Raw genomic sequence first — 17,489 nt, forward strand, 5'->3', positions numbered from 1 at the left:
TTTACATTACTCTTGCCTCTGCCTCAAAATTTGTTCACAATTACTATTGTTAACTACTTCCTTCCAACCTATATATTTACTCTATTTTTCATCGTCTTTTACCCTATCCCTCCTCAAAAGTGTTTTGCTTATTACTGCTCCCCCCCACCCTGTCCTTCCTTCTTTCACCCCTCCCTCCTTATCCCCTTCCCCTCTTACTTTCCTGCAGGGTTAGAAAAATTACTCGACACAATTGATTGTATATGTTATTTCTTCCTTAAGCCAACTCTGATGAGATTAAGGTCTTTGAGCTAATTCTAATGAGTATAAGGCTCATTTACTGTCCCACTCCTCCCCCATCTCACCACCTTTTTCTACTACTTTGTGATCATCTCTTCTGAAATGGAAGAGGGCTATAGGAGACCAGGGACCATTTTGCACTTTTCTTTATTTCATGTATCTCCATAAACAAATCAAGTGGCTAGCCTATTGATATGATTCCCCATACTTAGCTGGATTGTTCTCAGGAAGCAGGTTTTGCCTCTTTCCAGCACTATATTCAAATTGTTTTCTGAATAGTAAAAACTTTCAGAGCCTTTGAGAACCCACTGTTCCTTCTATGCCACAATAAGACATTAAAATCAGGATTTTATGAAATCCTAATTAATTTGAGCATAGAAATCAATGATTATGATCATAATCATGATAGGCATGATGATGAAGATGATAAATTCTCTAACAAAGCAAATAGAAATGGACTTCTTAAGAAGATAATTGATTTAAAAAGTCTCCTCAATATTTCTTCAGTTCCTATTATCCTTGGTCCTGTTTATACTCAAAGCATCATTTTTTTAAACAAATATAATTTGATGGTTATAATAACTTTATAATTATAGAAAGAAATTTCATATATGGGAAAATCCATAATTCATATTTGAAATATATGAAGATATTGTTAAATATATTATAAATGACTAATATGGTAATGTTTTACATAATTGCACATGTATAACCTATATCTGATTGCTAACCACCTCTGAGAGGGGGGAAGGGAGGGAGGGAAGAATGGAGGGAGGGAAGAAGGGATAAAAGTTGAAACTCAAAACTATAAATAAAAATATTTATTATTTTAAAAAATAAATAAAATATATTATAACATTATTATGTGAGAGGGCTGGAAAGGGGAGGAAGGGAGTGGAAGATAATGTTTCTCTAACTTCCCTGTAACTTTGAGCCAATTTAACTCATAATGAAGTTATCCAATTCATAGAAGTAAAAGTTAAGCAGTTAAAAATTTATTAGGTTCAGAGATCTGCTTTTTTTGTAGATTTAAAAAAAATGCACATTACCACAATGTGTTTTATCCCTCTTTAAAAAAATTCTGAGATTTAAGAAAACTGAAATATAATACAATTCCAAATACTTGCACATGACATGAGTACACATGGGTTATTCAAGTGTCTGGGTATTTTGTAAGGAATGACAAATGGAGTTTTCTGTACTCACCATGAAATATAGATCTGAAGGTATTCATTGTTATTAGTGATGATTATAGTTAGCAAGTATCCTTTTTTTGAGTCCTTACATAAAATCAACCAGTCTCTCTTTAGACCTCAGATTCATTTGCATTGTTTTTGAAATGGAAGAAGCAGGGGACAAGAATTGTCAGCATTTTTCTGATTGACTGCAAGGTATTCTGCCCCATCCAAACTCCCTGATTTATTCTTTTCAACTCCCTGTTACAAATTTATTTCCTGTAGGTACCTTTTCTGCATTCTGTTTGGCAACTTATCTCCATTGTGTAAACAGCCCACTCTGGGAGCAAAATCAGGTCCAGGCTATAGACATTATTTGGAAAGAACTGGTGATTCCCAAGGGGAAAGAGTAATATAGTTTAAGTCCCTATTAGGAGAATCAGTGGACACTGGAGAATTTAGAGAAAGGAGGAATTCAGGGTCTTTAATCCAATGAGGGCAATCTCTATGGGAAAATACTCCCAAAGGCTACTGATGAATACAGGCATAGTTGGATTTATTCCAGATAACCATCTACCCATGGCACTTTGGGATTAGCTAAATAAAAATTCTCTTAGTATTTCTCTTCTCTTAGGTTTTGACAGCCTGTTTTAAAGTAGGGAATTTGCTTTCCAGGGAAATCACCTTTCCAAGCTAACTCCTTGAAAAAAAGGATCTGTAATATAGACAGTGCAACAGTCATAAATTTAAGGCTACAGTATTTCCCTGAGCAATTCCCTTAGTGGGAAGGAAGACTGTAATGGTTTCACATTGGTGCCAAGACTGTGGGGATGAAATGACCTGTTTGATCTGATTGCCAAAGGCCAGCTTTGCATCTCCACCTTGTTAGTACTGATAGCAGAGAGAGCACTTTGCCCATCTTTAGAATCATCTCTAGGCAACTCATCACTGGAATTTTCTGACTGCCTCTGCCCCTCATCTTCTAACCACCTTCCCTGCCCAAACCTGTTTCTGCTGAGTAGGCTGATCCATCTCTGCCTCAGAATCTTTTTATGAGAGGTTTACATCTTAACACCTGCTGAGTCATAACATCAAAATGTATTTTTTTTTCCTCCCCTGTTGATTGTAAGATAAATCAGGTAGCTTCTTTAGTAGTGTTATCGATTTTGCATTCATCACCCAATTCCCTCTGCATTATAACAGCTTTTAAAAGGTACTGGGCCTAGTTAGTATTTCTAGAAGAATTAGGTGAAGATGCCTACACCTCAAGATATTAATGTAGTAATAGTAAATTGAAGTCATTTTTAAATTGCAAAAGCAGTTCTTGACCCCTCTTTTTCTTTTTTGCAATTCTTAGATTGATTGATTCCTCAGTGTTTTTTTTTAAATTGTGTTTTGTTTTGTCTTACTATAGCCCCATTAAAATTTGTATTTGAATCTTTGGCACATTAATTGAGAGTGACAAATTCTTAGATAATCTTCTCAGGGTATTTGGAAGCATGGGGAAGTAGCCATCTGTTTGAAGTATGTCCCTTCCTCCCAATAGGATAAAAACTATTATCAATTTAAAGTCCCTCTATTCATGTGGACAAACCCATGGTACTTATCGCCCTTGATCCTAGTAGAGCAAACTACCTTTTCAGGAGAGAGGGGAGTTTCTCACTGAGTTTTGACTTCCCACTCCTCTATTGCCACTGACCTTGAACTGATTAAAATCTTTATAGAACCCTAAGAAAGCTCCTTGCTATTATTTTTAAGTATTATTTTTCTCAAACAGTTTTTCTTTAACTGTGTATACACTCCTAAAAGAATGTACAATGCTGATGGACATTTTGCTGAACAAAGGATAACAGCTGGCTGACTAAAAGAGCCAATACTGATTTGCTGATATTTTTGCCATTCTATTCATGGACACATTTTACATTAACCTCTTATTTTTGAGTGAGAGAGGACAGTGAACCACATTTTCTGAAGCACTATAAAATCTTATTTTCAAAATCGTCTCTAAACTAGGGGTTCTTAACCTTTTTTTCTGTGTCATGGACCCCTTTGGTAGTATGGTAAAACCATATTTTTCAAAGCATAAGATAAAATCAATAAGATTACAGAATAAAACAATTATATTGAAATAAAAGTATATTTTTTTTCCATATGTAAGCTTATAGACTCAACGAAAAATATCCATAGATACCTTAGGGGCCAATGGACCCCAGTTTAAGAATTCTTTGTCTAAACTATGACAATTTAAAAAAATACACCAGAATCTCCATTTACCTGTAATGTCCAAGACTCCAAACCCCTTTCCATGTCTGTCTGTCTCTTTCTCTCTCTGTCTCTATCATCATCTCTCTCTGTCTCTGTCTCTTTCTCTCTTTCAGTGAATCTAACTCTATGTCTCTCACACAGGCATGTTATTCATTTTTTAATTAAATTGAAAAACATTCATCATATGCTAGACTATATTCAGTAGTAAAATATACTATATTATATGCTTACTATATTCAGAATACTGTGCTAGGCACTTGGGATTCAAAAACAAAAGTGAAAGCACAATGCCTCTCCTCAAGGAACTTATATTCTACAAGGACATGAAACATGTAACTAGATAAGTTAATAAAGTATGAGATCATCAGAGCAGGGAGAGAAATCTAACAACTGGCAAGGGTTCAGGAAGGACTTCCCATAGGAGATAGTATCTGAGGAGGTAGCTGAGCATTAAAAGCGTGTAAGGGTTGTTGGAGGCAGAGGTAGACATCAAGTGTATTTCAATACATGCCTTCCAAACAGACCATTGGATGAACATATGAAATCTCCATTTCCTACCTTATTCATATTTTCTGACCACTGGGGACCATGAAAAGCTGCATCTTGATTAGGGTCTCAGGTGAAAGAAAAATGAAGCACCATTTTCTCTGAAAACAGGCCTTAAAGGTTTTCAGGAGTTGGTCTCCCCAAAGACCAATGTAGCCAAATAAAAAAGGAGGGTTTTGCAAAGTAATGGAGGCAGTTTATTTGGGAAGTAATAAAGGGGAATAGGAGAGCATGTGGGCCTGTAAATGTATGCTCATCATCTAACACATGGCAAGCTGTGCTCAATCCTCAGGCCGGCAAAGCTCAGAAACATCATCAAACTTTGTTCTTTCTCCTCTATCCCTAAACAGATAGAGGCTGAATTTGTTACTTTGAAGTGACTGCACCATGATGTTCTCTCTTCGAGTCCTGGGAGAATGATAGAAAGCTCTTGCTTTCCAAACTACTCTGGACAGACATCTGAAGCAGCACATTATTTATGGGACTGAGGCACAGAATAGCTCTGAATCCTTTGGGTATGGAGGAGACATTTTAGAAAAACAAAACAAAAATATCTTTTGATATCTGGAATGGATAATACAACATAAACATTTGCTTTTTTTTACTGCCATTCTATAAATCTTATATGTTTGGCTATAATTTAGCTCAGGATATTCTTGATAGTTTGTAAGACCCTGGATTTTCCATAGCATTCTCAGGTGTCTCAAATCATTTATATTGACTAACAAAGAGCATCCTAGCAAGGTAGGGAAAGGGCGATGGCTATTCACTCCAATTTTTTGTGGAGATCTTTTCACACTGGCAATGATTCTACCTTTTGGCTTCATCCTCCTATTGATGAGTTTCTTCAGAACCTCTGTTTGAGGAAGTACCCACACCAGCCATGCTTACTGAAAACCCAGATCAATCTATGACTAACTACATAGACTACTTGTCCACCTTAGCTCTGCCCTTCCTCTTCCTCTTTTTCAGTTTTCTTTTATGTTCTCTCTTTCCCTCATTAAAATGTAAGCTCTTTAAGGGCAGGAACTATCATTCTTTTTTGCTTGTATTTGCATTTCAAGCACCTAGCAATGTGCTAAACCCATAGTAAGCATTCAATAAATGCTCTATCTCTCTATCTATCTCTCCATCTATCTACCATTTATCTACCTACCTATCTTTCCTTCCATCATCTATCTATCTATCTATCTATCTATCTATCTATCTATCTATCTATCTTTCTTTCTTTCTTTCTTTCTTTCTTTCTTTCTATCTATCTATCTATCCATCTATCTAAAGTATCCTATCATGAAAATGAGCACTGGGTTTACTGTCAGACAACCTGGGTTCAAATCTTGCCTCTGAAACATAATAATATTCTAACTATGGATATATCATTTAACTTTTCTGGGCCTAAGATCCCTCATCTGTAAAATTAAGAGGATTTGACTAGATGGCATCTTAGGTCTGTATGTACATATAATTCAAAATTATTTGAAATGACCTGCCAAAATAAGCATCAAAGGCTCATATAAGAGATCTCTGAGATCATTGAGATGACTGTATCTTCTGAGAGTTGGATGAGCTCCCTGCACATTCATCCATGCAACTTCTGCTTTTGTTTAATGGAGTTGATCAGTATACCTCAGATTAATTGATTTGCTCTCAATTCAGATGGTAAAATTTCAGAAAGTAAAGAGTAGGTAATAAAAAAAAAGTTGTTAAATTCATTAACAAAATAAAAAGGGGGTTATTCTCATTACCCCTTTATAAAAAGTGAAAAAAAATGTTCTTGACCAAAATAATGAAATTAGATGATAGTTACCCATTGCCTGGACATGGATTAGCTATATCCCTTTGCCCTCCTAGAAAAGTAAGGCAATCTCCCTAGGAATAAATTGAGGAGACCCTCCTGGAGAGTGTGCCTCCTGACAGCAGAAAAGAAAACCAGTTATGGAAGAGGATAGATCTTTATAGAGAATTACTCATTTCCTCTTTGAGGGAAGAGATTTTTCTTTCCTCCCAATTCAGTGCAATGAATTATGATATTTTACCTGAATAAAGAGAAGCCTCAACCAACAGGGCGCAAGTCAGTTGAAACAAGGCAGGAGACATCTCTGAGGACTATGACCTCTAGCAATGAAAAAGAGAACAGGTCCTAGATGTTACATGTTAAAATGTAGAAATGAATGGACCAAGGAAACATAACCAAGTGTCCTTGCTAATGAAGATATTGTACACAAGTCATGCAGCATGAGATAGGAAAGGACACAGTGTCCCTGCTTTTCTGGAGGTGTGAGTTGCCTTGGCCTTATGTGTTCTTTATTGTGTGCTTCTCTATTAGCATAGTCTAAATGCTCATTCTTCCTCTTGACAATATATACACACACACACACACATTTATATACATACATACACACACACACACACACATATATATATATATATATTTTTTTTTTGGGGGGGGGTATGTATTCCCATGTAAATGCCTTGTTATTGTTCTTATAATTCCATCCTGATAAATATGTTTGTTTTGGGCTAATCATGTCTATTAGTTAACTATTCAAGGTTAGCTTCCTATCGGGTGCTCATTAGCTAAAGTTTTTTTAATTGTGGATGCACAATTTAACCAGATATAGTTGTCTTCTTAGGAAAACAACCTATTAGGGTTGTCCACTACTTAGGGAGGAGAGAATCCCTCAGGGGGATGCTATACTTCACAGTGAAATATTTGTATATCATACAACACATGTCCTAAAGCAGGAATTAAGAAAGTGAGATTAGAATGAATTCATTTTAACCTGGACAAATAACATATTTCCCCCCTTTTATATATATGTTTGTACTTTATCTTCAGAAAACAAAGGAAGGTATAATTTCATTGAACAAAGGTCCTCTTCATTCAAAAGAAAATGGAAATTTATAGAATCACCCACCCATTGTTGTTGTTCAGTTGTTTTTCAGTAATGTTCAACTCTTCATGAACCCGTTTAGGGTTTTCTTGGCAAGGGTCCTAGAGTGGTTTGCCATCTCCTTTAGCTCATTTTACAGATAAAGGACTGAGGAAAATGGCTTAAGTGACTTGCCCAAAGCTTTTGTTTTGGACCAAAAATATTTCTCCACACTTCCACTCCCTTGTCTGCATAGAAAACAAATAGATCAAAATACAAATTAAATAAAGACTGTTTACCCTTTGCCCAGACTAAACTTTTCTATATTTAGCACAAGGGGCTATATCTAAAGACATTTCCTGGCCAGGTAGTAGTACTTCCCAGTACATATTAAAAAGCTACACATTGAAGGAATGCACATGTGACTTGCTGTCAGAATTTTAGGGCACATTTATTCATTTTGATTAGTTGCTACACATTTATTAAGCATTTATGATGTGCCCCACACTGTGCTAAGCAGTTGGAATACAAAGAAAGGCAAACTTTCTCTGCCCACAAGAAGTTCATAATGTAATAGGGGAAGAAGACACATAAAAAGAAGATGAAGGGGCAGCTAGGTGGCACAGTGGATAAAGCACCATCCCTGGATTCAGGAGGACCAGAGTTCAAATCCGACCTCAGACACTTGACAGTTACTAGCTGTGTGACCCTGGGCAAATCACTTAACCCTCATTGCCTGGGAAAAAAATAGTGAAAAGGTAGACAGGACAGAGAAGCCATTGGCAAAGGGAAGGGGTACTGCAGAGGAATGCAGCCTGGTTGAAAATGAAGGGATGCCCTGGGAATCTTCCTTAAATAGATATTCAAGGAGGAGCTCTTCACTATCCACCTTCCATTCTGTCCAGCAGAGGGAAGGAAGGGTTTCAGGATCCAATGGTACTCATGAAGTATGAGTTCTAGGTATGATTTTGCAAGTTGGTGAGTCCTTGGTGGGGTATGATGAAACTCAGAAGGGTGCAACCAGATGAAAATGAGCTGGCAGGAGAATGAATGAAATAAATGAATGAAATGTCCCTCACAAGAAAGGTTTTATTTATTTTTTCTTCCTAATCATGGTCAGATGGTATAAAGTCCATTAAAAAAGAATTTTAAAAGAAAAAACAAGTTCAGTTTAGCTTATGAAGCTCTCCTTTCTCTCTGCCAGACAAAACAAAACCAACAACATAGAACTAAGCTATTTTATTGAAAGTTAATAGTAAACTCTCCTGAATTCCATGTGAGTAGGACAGTTTAGAGTGGATCCCAGGCAAAATTGTAAAGTCAGCCCAATTTGTTGACTGCCACTTCATTTCCCTTTTATGTTCCCCTCATTTGATTTGGCACCACTTCCAAAAGGTCAATGAGGATGTCTATGCAGATGTCCAGTTCCACAGTACTAGGCTTTGGGTTCACAGCGAAGCTTCCAACTAATTCCCTTTGATACTCTCACTAGGCTTACTCTTCATATTCTCTACTCTTTCTTTCTTTCAAGCTGTTCATCCTACCTCCCCTCATCCTCCAGTGGACTTACTGTTTCCTTACTAATCTGATGGATTTATTTGTATTGAGACTATTACATTTGCTTTAGACATGCATTCTAAACAAATTAATGATTGGAATTAGGGAAGATATTTGGGGTTATTAAAATTCTCCTCTATTGCCCTATCATAGTATGGGGATGTACCTATATTTCCCTAAAGGATCAAGGATTAGAGAAATACCATCTCTTGCAAGTAAGTCCTACAATGTTCAAAAGGCTATCATCAGTGGCCCACTGGTGCTTTCCCTGCCACTTGAGGACTGCATAACAAAACCAAAGATGCTCTTTAGTAGGATTGACTACAGGGAAATTTGTTTTTTTTCTGTAGTAGTCACTCCTAGGAAGGAAGTTCCAGAAAAGATGAAATTTGTCTATAGATAGGGTATTGTGATCTATGGGTTCGGTACCCACTAAGACCAAAAAAAAAGATTCTTGAATTATAGGTCTGGGAAGGGGAAAGCATTTGTTTTCCACAAAATCCACTACATAATATCTTGTAGAGTAGAACACCTATTCTAACTTTCTTGGAGGGTAAGGACAATTCATTCAAATTAATGACTATCAACAATATGAAGAAAATCATAGGATCATATATATAAAGCTGGAATGGACCTTAGAGGATATCAAGTTCAACATGCTCATTTTACTAATGAGGAGATGAGGCAAAAACAAAGCTAGCTGTTTTGTTCAGGGTCACACATCAACTGTTTGAAGCAGTATTTGAAACCATACCTTTCTGACCAGGTTCACTGCCTTATCCTTGCCACCATGCTGTTTTTCATTAAATGGTTTACTCAAGGTTATACAGTTAAGAATCTGACTTAGGTTCTAAACTCAGATCTTTCTTATTCCAAGTCCATGCACTATCCATGCTCCATCCAATAATCCATTCATATCTTTTAGAACAGTAGAATTCCATTTTGTACCTGTAATATAGCCAAACTTCCATAACATAAATACACAGTGATTTCTCAATTTAATTTATCCATGAATCAGGAATTAAAGGGTCAAATTCACATAGGTTAAAAACCTAGGATTCATACTCAATTCTTCATTCATATTTCCATATGCAAATAAGTGCCAAGTAACACCAAGTCCATCACTCCCCATCTCTTGTATATGTTCCACTTTTTGCTACTCACATTAGAACCACCAGAGTTAAGTTCTCATCATTTCTTAACCTGAACTATTAGGATAACCTCCAAATCATTCACCCTGTTTACAATCACTCCCTTCCTCTATTTGTTCTCAGCATAGATGCCAAACTGATGTAACTAAAGTATAGTTCTATCTTTCTCACTCCTTTGCTCAAGAACCTTTGAAGGTTCCCCTTTGCCTTTTTATTAAAATACAAAATCTTGTTTGATATTTGCAGTCCTTCATGATGAATCTAGCTTATCTTTCTAGTCTGATTATGCTTTATTCCCACTCATACATTCTATGCACAAATCGATTTGCCTTCTCACAGATATTTATACATGATATTTTATATCCCCATTTGTGTTTTTATACTCCCAAGCCTATATTGTCTCACTTCTATCTCTTGTAATCTCAAGTATCATTCAAGGCTTTGCTTAACCATAATTTGTATTGCATTATTTTGTATATATCTTTATGTAAGTACTTCTCTGAGAACATATTACTTCTGCCTAGTAGAATATAACCTCTTTAGGAGAGGGAGGGGGAGACTTCCTTACCCCACCCCCTGCATAATAATAGTGATAATAACAATAAAACTGGCATTTATATAAAACTTTAAGGTTTGCAAATTGCTTTGCAAATATTGTTTCCTTTCATCCTCACAAAAATCCTGGGATTTAGGAGCTATCATTATCCCCATTTTACAGATGAGGAAACTAAGATAGACAGAAGTTAGTAATCTGCCAATTCAATTCAATAAGCCTTTATTGTTGTTGTTGTTGTTGAGGCAACTGGGGTTAAATGACATGCCTAGGGTCACACAGCCAGTAAGTGTCAAGTGTCTGAGGCTGGATTTGAACTCAGGTCCTCCTCACTCCAGGGCTGGTGCTCTATCCTCTGTACCACCTTGCTGCTTCTCAATAAGCATTTATTAAGCACCTACTGTGTGCCAAGCACTGTCTTAAGTGCTAAGTATACAAATAAGAATGAGAAAGACAGTGTTTGCCCCCAAGAAGCTTACAGTTTAATGGGGGATGGAGGATCAACACACCAAAGAAAGTTGAAAAGCAGTGGGGAGAAAGGCAAGGGACCACCAGGGGGTAATTGGTGTGATGGTATGATGTTTTGTGGAGTGAAAACCAAACAGAGCTGCTAAAAATGGAGAGTTATCTGCCAAGTTCTGAACCTTCTATAAAGGAAAGCATAGGGAGAAGTGTTTTGCTCTCCAGTTCAGCCCTTCAGTCATAGGAGAGAGAGGCAACTGAGAGTTGAGATGCTGAGTATCAAAAACTGAGTCAATGTGCATGGTGATAAGATTTTAGGTGATCACCTTATCTGGGGGAGGTATGATATTCTGCCCAGCTGCTGTTGGGAAATGGAGTCATAAAACTAGTAAGTTTCTCAAGCAGAATTTAAACTCAGGCCCTTCCTAAATGCACATCCAGTTCTCTATCCACTAGGACCCCTAGGAGTCTTAGCATAGTCCTTAGCATATTTATTGTTTAGTATTTTCAGTCATAGTCCATCTCTGTGATGCAATTTGGCATTTTCTTGGCAAAGATACTAGAGTAGATTGCCATTTCCTTCTCCATCTCATTTTACAGATGAGGAAACTGAGGTAAACAGGGTTAAATGACTTGCCCAGGGTCACAAAGCTTGTGTCTGGGACTATATTTGAACTCAGGTCTTCCAGACTCCGGGGCAGGCATTCTATCCATTATACCACCTAGCTGTTCTCACTAGCACATAGTAAGCATTAATTAATTCTTGTTGATTTACTGTAGAAGTATTTGACAGATGGGTCAGTTGCCTTTGGTTTGAAAATTGATTAGATATGGTCCACAAATTGGATAATCTCCCTTTAGGCATTTCAGTAGGCTTTACTGATATTTCCTTCACATCCACTAATATGTTTCTTGTAGGGAACTCTGTGAGGCAATTAGGTGGGTCAGTAGATAGAGCACTTGGCCTGGAGTCAGGAAGACACTAGTTCAAATCCATCCTCAAACACTTCCTAACTGTGTGACCCTAGACAAGTCACTTAACCTCTGTTTGCTTTAATCCATCGGAGAAAGAAACCACAAACCGTTCCAGTATTTCTGCCAAGAAAACCCTGTGGACAGTATGATTCATGAGGTCATGAAGAGTTGGGCACAATTGAATAACAACAACAAATCAACTCTATAATTTATATTCCTATAGAGTTTTGGTAGATACTAATAAGTTGTGTTGTGCCCATGGTTTCAGTTAGTGTATATCAGAGAGGAATTGAACCTAGGTCTTTCTGACTTTATTCCATCATCTGAGCCTCAAGGATATTAACAGTGGAAACAATGACAGCTATCAAACAGTCAAATAGGCTGCCTCTGGAAGTAGTGAGCTCACTATCACTAGGGAAATTCCAGTAGAAGCTGGATCAACACTTGTCAAAGATAATGTAGAGGGAATTTTTGCTTAGATAAGGATTAGATGAGATGACTTCTGGTGTGTGTGTGTGTGTGTGTGTGTGTGTGTGTGTTTGGAGCAAAGGGGTAAGAGCCATAATCTCTCTAACAGATAGAGACAGAAGGGCCAGAATAATCTCAAAGCCTAAACATCTTTGGGCTCCTGAACATTGTCATTAACTATCTACTACTTAAAAAAAATACCTGTGGACAAGAATAAGTATAATGACCTTGTCCTTTTATCCAAGGGGTCTTGATTCAATGCTAATCAGGAGAAACTCTGTGACACAGGGACAGTCTTATTTCTTCATACATCAGCAGGTTATCCTCACATTTGTTTTCTGAAGATCAATGCTTGGGGGAAATGTCACACAAATAGATATGAGATTTGGACACATGCCATCCAACACATTCTACCTCAGACAGAAAGGTACACCATGATGTTCTCTTAGGGTTTTCAGCATTGGGGAAAACAGTTGGTTGTGGTGGGATCATTCCTAAAGATGAATTTGAGGAAAGTCAGTTCCCGAAAATAGTTCACTAAACTGTCAATTTCATGGACAATCAGGGCCAAAGCTTGCTGTGTTTTCTGTAACTTCTTATTTTGAGGTTGTTTGGTTCTTTCTCTGAGGATTAGGGCCGCTTTTCTGTTTGATGTTTCCAATTATTAACCTTTATATTTTCACCCCAGGTCTCTGAAATTTAATTCACAGTGTCTCAGGGCAATGCGTGCTGGAGGTTTGGGAAAATCTGAAGCCCCTTTCCCTGAATGGTTTTAACTTTTGATACTGATTCTCAGCTGGAGAATTTCAGACACATGTTTATACATTTAAATGTGGCTGTCCTCAAGGCTTCTTTGATTGTTGGTCCTCCCCCTCCTCCCTCCCTTCCCTGAAGGGACACTGCATCCTCCTTTTAATGTATTTACTGGATAATGAGCTTATGAGAATCATGCTATAAATATGCTTAAAGACTAAATGTAAAAATGGGGAGAGTATAGAACTGTCATGTATAATTCAGAGCCAGTATGGCATTTTGCAAGTTCCCTGCTCTAGAGAAGGGTTGCATAAAATGTTAATGCAGATTTTGGCAACACAAAAGCCATCTTGAATATCCTCTTCTGTTTCTGAGCATATATTGTTCAGACTATCAGATTTCTCAAATGTAGGCTTACATTTCTAAACTAAGAACTATTGGGAAGAGCTTTTTAGCTGTATCAGTGACCTAAAGAGAGATCAACCCTTATGTCACTTTTATTATGTACATTTAATTCATTGCAACACATATTAATTAACTACCTACTGTGCATGGGGCAATAAAGACCCAAAGATAAAGAACAAAAAATCCCTGTCTATGACGAGTTTATGTTCCACATAACCATTTTGCCAGAGATGCCTATGGCAGGAAGGGCAGAGCTAATTGGAGGAAGGGAGGTGTTTTATTTTTCTCAGCATGACTCAAGAACCTATGGGAAATCTCTTATCTGAAGAGCCCAGTATATGAGAACCAACCTTATGTTTTTAAGTACACTGGGCACCCTGTTTGCCTGTTCCTCATCTGTAAAATGAGCTGGAGAGGAAAATGGCAAACCAAAACCCCAAATGGGGTCATGAAGAGTCAGACACTTCTGAATAGTAGTGTGTGTGTGTGTGTGTGTGTGTGTGTGTGTGTGTGTGTGTGTGTGTGTGTGTGTGTAAGAGAGAAAGAGTGAGATGGGGTGGGGGGGAGGGAGAAAGGAAGGGAGGGAAGGAGGGAGGGAGGGAGGGAGAGAAACAGAGACAAAGAGAAATGTCTGTAAAATACTTTGTAATATTAGAAACTTATGCCTGAGAGCATACCTACTCAACCTATAGAGTTTTAGGCCATGAGATACTACTTCTATGGGACTTTCATAGCTAGGAGTAGTAGCAGAGCTGGTAGCAACCATTCTCATAACATGGATTTTCCTGGGTCACTCACATTTATAGATACTGATATATTTCTTGCATTTGAACTTAAGGGTCATTAAAATGTAAGTTTCTAAATATGAGAAGCCACTCCTTTCCACTCCTTTGTAGCAATGGGAGTCCTGGATGTGAGAATACATATTTTTTGATGCATTGCTCAGGTTTTTTTTAAATTCTGAAAAGAATTTTATTTTCCAAAATATATGTAAAAACAAAATTTTAACATCAATTTAAAAAAAACTTTGTGTTCCAACTTCTCTTCCCCCCTCCATTCCCACCCCACACCCACAAGAACTCAAGCAATTCAAAATAAGTTATACATGAGTAGTCATGGAAAAATTCCCATATTAGCTAGTTGTGAAAGAAAAGAGTCAAAAAACCCCAAACTTCAGATTAAGGAATTGTCAAAGAGCAAATGAAAAAAAAAATTTAAATGTGTTTCCATCTGTTTTCAGATACTATCAGTTCTTTCTTTGCAGATGGGCTGCAATCTTCATAAGTCTTTCAGGGTTATATTGGATCATTCATTGCCTTGCTGAAAATAACCACAAGCTTCCCAGCAGATCATCCCCCACTATTGCTGTTATTTTGTATACACTACATTTCATTCTGCTTCAGTTCATGTAGGTCTTTCCAGGTTTTCCTGATAGTATCCTGTTCATCATAACCTTTCTATAGTACCTTAAGCTTGATAGAGAATTTTCTTCATAAAAGCCCAGCAAAGTAGGTACCATAAGTTTTGCCATTATAATCAATCATCATAGCTATTTCCCTCCATCCCACTCCCTTTCCATGACATTTACTCTATCTTCTTTTTACCTATTCCTCCTCAGAAGTGTTTTACTTCTATCCTCTCCCTCGCTCTGCACTCCCTTTTTTCACCCTTCCTTCCTTGTCCTTTTCCCCTCCTATTTTCCTGCAGGGTTAAATAGATTGCTCCTCCCAATTGGGTATGAAAGCTATTCCCTCCATGAGCCCACTCCAATGAGATCAGGGTCCCTGAGCTAATTCTTTTGTGTTGTTGTTGTTGTTTTTTAGTGAGGCAATTGGGGTTAAGTGACTTGCCCAGGGTCACACAGCTAGTAAGTATTAAGTGTCTGAGGCCGGATTTGAACTCAGGTACTCCTGACTCCAGGGTCAGTGCTCTATCCACTGCACCACCTATCTGCCCCTAAGCTAATTCTGTGTTCTAAATTTTTTTTCCTCCCTCCCTCCTCAACCCTCCCTATGAGATCAAGCAATTCAATATATCATGCTGGTGCAGTAATGCAGAAGATCTTCATTTTCCTTGAAAGTGTTTTGTTCTTTACTGCTCTCTCCCCTAATTTGCCATTTCCTCCTTCCCTTCTCCCCCCCCCCAGGGCAAAAATATATTACTATACCAACTTGAGTATGTATGTTAGCCCTTCTTTGAGCCAATTATGATGATATTAAGGTTCACTCTCTCTCCAATTGCTTCCCCCTCTTCTATTCTCCTCCATAAGCTTTCTTCTTGTTTCCTTCATGTGAACTACCTCTCCCTATACCATCTCTCCCCTTCTCTCCCTTCCCCAGTTTATTCCTCCTACACCTCAACCCTATTTTAATGATGTCATCATGGATTAGTTAGGTGGCACAGTGGACAAAGCACCAGCCCTGGACCCAGGAGGCCCGAGCCCAAATCCAACCCCAGACATAAGACACCCCACCCTGTCTGCCCTACAAAGAACAAAACATAAATGCTTTACAGATATCATCCCTTCATATTCAGTTCAGCCCTGTCATCTGTGAATTTCTTGTGAAGACTTTTGTTTTGTCTTGTTTTGTTTTTTGGTGAGGCAATTGGGGTTAAGTGACTTGCCTAGAGTCACACAGCTAGTAATTGTCAAGTGTCTGAGGTCACATTTGAACCCAGGTTCTCCTGAGTCCAGGGCCAGTGCTCTATCCACTGCACCACCCAGCTGCCCCTGAATTTCTTACTGAGATAGTTCTTATGATTTCAAGGTATTATCTTCCCATGTAGGAATGTAAACAGTTTGTTCTTTTAATATCCCTCATGAGGTCTTTTCCTGTTTACCTTTTTATGCTTCTCCAGGATCTTGTATTTGAAAGTTAAATTTTCTATTCAGTTCAGGTTTTTTCATCACAAATGCTTGAAAGACCTCTTTCTCATTGAAATCCCATTTTTGCCTCTGAAAAATTATACTCAGTTTTGCTGGGTATATGATTTTTGGCTGAAGTTCCAGTTCCTTTGCCCTCTGGAATATCATATTCCATGCTCTTTGGTCCTTTAATGTAGAAGCTCCACAGTATTTGAATTCCTTTTTTCTAGCTGCTTGCAATATTTTTTCCTTGACATGGGAGTTCTGGAATTTGGCTATAATATTCCTGGAGGTTTTCCTTTTGGGATCTCTTTCAGGAGGTGATTGGTGGATTCTTTCAATTTCTATTTTAGCTTCTGTTTCTAGAATATCAGGGCAATTTTCCCTCACAATCTCTAGGAGGATGGTGTCTAAGCTTTTGTTTTGGTCATGGTTTTCAGGTAGTCCAATGATTTTCAAATTATCTCTCCTAGATTTATTTCCTAGGTCAGCTGTTTTTCCAAGGAGATATTTCACATTGCCCTCTATTTTTTCATTCAATTGGATTTGCTTTACTCTGTCTTGGTTTCTCATAAGGTCACTAGGTTCCATTTGTTCAATCCTAATTCTTAGGCAGTTATTTTCATCAGACAGTTTTTTAATCTCCTTTACCATTTGGCTTTTCAAACTGTTGACTTTTTTCTCATGACTCTCCTGTATCACTCTCATTTCCCTTTCCATTCTTTCCTCCTTTTCTCTACATCTTCTTTCTATTTCTCCTACTTTCTCTTCAAAGTCCCTTTTGAGAGCTTCCATAGCCTGAGACCAGTTCATATTTTTCTTGGAAGCTTTGGATGTTGGAGCTTTGACCCTATTATTATCTTCTTCTTCTGAGGTTGTATTGTGGTCTACCTTACCCCCAAAGAAGTTTTTGATGGTCTTCTGCTTTCTCTGCCTACTCATCCTGGCTTACTATTTCTTGGCTTTTAACTCCTTCTTACAGTGTGGTGCTGCTTCCAGGACACACTGTTCAAGCTACAGCGTGGCCCCGGGGGATAGTTGGGCTTCTTCTCAGCCTGGCTGGGCTCACTTTCATTTGATTTTAAACTCTCCTCTGCAGGGTGGGGGGCGCTGCTTCTCTGCTCCACTCCTGTTCTCAGCTTCAGAGGGTCCCAGGTGTTT

Source organism: Dromiciops gliroides, chromosome 4 (assembly GCF_019393635.1).
Source record: "Dromiciops gliroides isolate mDroGli1 chromosome 4, mDroGli1.pri, whole genome shotgun sequence".
Classification (NCBI taxonomy): Eukaryota; Metazoa; Chordata; class Mammalia; order Microbiotheria; family Microbiotheriidae; genus Dromiciops; species Dromiciops gliroides.